The sequence below is a fragment of the Trachypithecus francoisi genome, unplaced genomic scaffold (genome assembly GCF_009764315.1).
Source record: "Trachypithecus francoisi isolate TF-2019V2 unplaced genomic scaffold, Tfra_2.0 Lachesis_group9, whole genome shotgun sequence".
NCBI classification, from domain to species: Eukaryota; Metazoa; Chordata; class Mammalia; order Primates; family Cercopithecidae; genus Trachypithecus; species Trachypithecus francoisi.
Genome location: NW_022681474.1, coordinates 73,542,930 through 73,546,291, shown reverse-complemented (window position 1 = coordinate 73,546,291; position 3,362 = coordinate 73,542,930). Strand labels below are relative to the sequence as shown.

The 3,362-nt window shown below is 36.5% G+C and overlaps 1 pseudogene; it reads left to right on the top strand.

Moving 5' to 3' along the window:
- The first annotated feature begins 749 nt into the window (after positions 1-749).
- LOC117082281 lies at positions 750-1,504 on the top strand (annotated as a pseudogene).
- The last annotated feature ends 1,858 nt before the right edge of the window (positions 1,505-3,362 follow it).

Here is a 3,362-nt window from a genome sequence, read left to right as displayed (position 1 = left end):
ATTTAAGTTGCCAAACCAGAACTACATCCAGGTCTTCAATTCCCATGTCAATGTTCCTGTCCATATATGACAACCACATAGATGCATTTCTTTTAATTAAGAAAGGTAGGCGTGTAGGAAGAACAGAAGGATTGAAGGACAGACAGGTGGACAGACAGACAGATAGAAGGAAGGAAGAAAGGTAGGTTTACTTCAGATAAACTTACTCTTTAAAACTCATGGAAATACCATCATTCTCTAAGAATACTTTTAAGCTATGTGCCCTTAATTTTTGTTTATGTGTTTGTTTAGTCAATGTGAACCAAAAGAATCATATCAAATGATTATACGGGGTCAAAATAGGTGGGCAATCGTGGATGAAGCAAGAAAAGTATTAACATTAAATAAACAAAAAATGAATAATTCTCTTGGAAGGGAAGGAGAAGCAGTTTGACATCTATGATAATCCTTAGTAGTGATTAGGGGCGTGCGGGCAGGGGGCGAGGTCTGTCGCGTGGAGCTGCCAGACGATCACCCTTAGGGCAGTCTGGCGTGCTGTGCCCACCTGGCTCTCAGGCCTCCGCCACCGCCCATGCCTCCCTGGTGCCAGCGAACAGGTATCAGTGCACCTCCCCAAGGGCTGAGAGATACAATGAGTGAAGGGGAGGGAAGGATGGTTAGTCAGTCTTATAGCTGGATCACCTATGAAGAGAAGTTCTAAAGCAAGAAGAGGAAAGTGTTTCAGTTTGGACATTTATTTGCAGCTGGAAATGGGGAACTGACTATCAGACCAGACTTCTATCCTGTCCAGCCTGCCTTCATTTCAGTCCTTCCAGATTGTTATGCTGGGTTTGGACTGTGCTGGAAAGACAACTGTCTTATACAGGCTGCAGTTCAATGAATTTGTAAATACTGTACCTACCAAAGCATTTAACACTGAGAAAATTAAGGTAACCTTGGGAAATTCTAAGACAGTCACTTTTCACTTCTGGGATGTAGATGTCAGGAGAAATTCCACACATGCCATTGTGGAAGTCATATACCAGATTGCACAGATAGCGTTGTATTTCTTGTGGTCTCTGTTGATATCGAAAGGATGGAAGAAGCCAAAATTGAGCTTCACAAAATAACTAGGATATCAGAAAATCAAGGAGTCCCTGTACTGATAGTTGCTAATAAACAAGACTTGAGGAACTCATTATCTCCTTCAGAAATTGAGAAATTGTTAGCAATGGGTGAACTGAGCTCATCAGCTCCTTGGCATTTGCAGCCTATCTGTGCAATCACAGGAGATGGTCTAAAGGAAGGACTTGAGAAACTACATGATATGATCATTAAAAGGTTAAATGTGGCAACAGAAAAAGAAAAGATGAATATCAATACCTATTGTATCTGTGTGGAGGAGGTCTTCTCTGGTCTGATTTTGACAAATAGAAGAGTGTCTACAGCGTGGTTTGCCTGTCTGCCCTCCTGGATGCTATTAAAGCTTTGTTTTGTTGAACAATCAGATGCCCAACTTTGTTGACTTGTGGAGGATGAGTAAATGCAGTGCTTCTTAAAATGGTCTCTTCTCCCTGCCCCACAAATCTTTTGGTACTAGCATTTGGGGAAGCCAAGCAAGGATAGGAAATTGACCAGAACACAGGTGTAGAAATTTGACCTGAAGTTAGTGAAACAAAACTTTAAAGAGTGAAAAATTAAATGTGGACATGGTTTTTAATGCCCCTCCTCAGTTATTAGAAAATGCTCACTAAAGTTCTGGACTGAGAGTGTGTTTTAAATCATTTAGATTCTCCCTGGCAAGACTGTTCAAAGCCCTAATGGAGAAATGCAGTTGTTCCATCCACTTAGGCCCCAGCTGCCTTCAAAATAACTCAGAGGAAGTTCTAGCATTTTGAGGAATGGTCATGCAAACTACAGTCTTAAATATATTGTTTATGTTTTTCCTTAATGCAGAAAATCAGGAAGAGTGCTTTTCAGGCAGAACATCTACTCTGTTCATAATGCATAATGGCCAAACACCCTTTCAAAAACCCATGTAAAAGACAAGATGGCCAACAATACTTGATGTCCAAATGCTTTTATTTACCTTGATAAAAGAAAGACCTTGTAACCGTACCAACATTAGTCTACAAAGCCTTAAAGTATAATCAAATTGTTAGCCTTTGCTGAAGATTTACAACATGTTTATTATATAGAAATAACCTACACTCATGAAGAGAAGGCTGGCAAAACGTCAGCTAATCTAAAAAACATTGGCAATACACTTCAGAATGGATAATATTTGTAATTGAAAAATGGGAATGGAAAACAGGAACCTAGAATGATGACCTTGGGAATTAAGAGCAGGACTAGACAAGCTATGAAAGAGACTGAGGATTCATTTCCACAAGGTGATAGTTGGAACTGTGAATGCTAGCAAGATCTGCAAAGAAGAAAATGTAAAGAACAGAGGACTTTTAATGAAGATGACAAACTCACCAATTAAGTGCATCTGCTCCAAACACAAAAGAATGGGAAGTAATATATAAACATATAAATAAAATAACAAAAAATACAGAACAAAATAATAGAGCAACCCTAGTTATAAATATTTTAAAAATGTTCGTAGGAAAACGTTTTTTATGGGTCAGTTCTCCCCAAAATTGATCTATAAACTCAATTCCAATTAAAGTCAAAATCGTATTTTTTATGCAAATTGACAAACTGGTATCAATTTTTTTAGAAGGCCAAGAATAGCTAAGATAATTTTAAATAAGTGTGCATGGAGGTGTACTATTAGACATCAAAAGTGTTTACAAACCTTAGTATTTAAGACAATAGATAAAACACAAAGAGCCTTACAGGAAAGAAAATGAGTGAAGACTATAATTAGGCATTTTATAAAAGAGGAAATCAAAATAACATTAAATATATTAAAAGTTGTTCAATCTCATTTTAAATTAGGAAAATGTAGCAAATTAAAGCCACAATGAGATTCATTTCACAACCAAAAACTGACAAAATTTTAGATGTATTTAAACCTCATTATTTCAGTGGTAAAAGAATATAAAGAAATGTCATCTCTTACCCATGCTTGTGGCATTTGGAGTGGGAGGAAGCTATAAAATTCATTAGTACTAATATTTTGCAGAACAATCTGGCAATATCTTGTAAAGTTAATGATGTACATATATTTTACATAACAAATACTTGTATAGTATTTTCTATGTGCCAGGCACTATTTAAAGTTTTTTATAAATATTAACTCATTTAATCCTCCTAACAACTATAGGTATTATTATCATTTTACTTTTAATTTTGGTGTAATCTTAGGCCTCATGTACACAATATTAAATTAATCGTTATCCTTTGTTCATCACATAGTCTCTTCATAGGTCCAT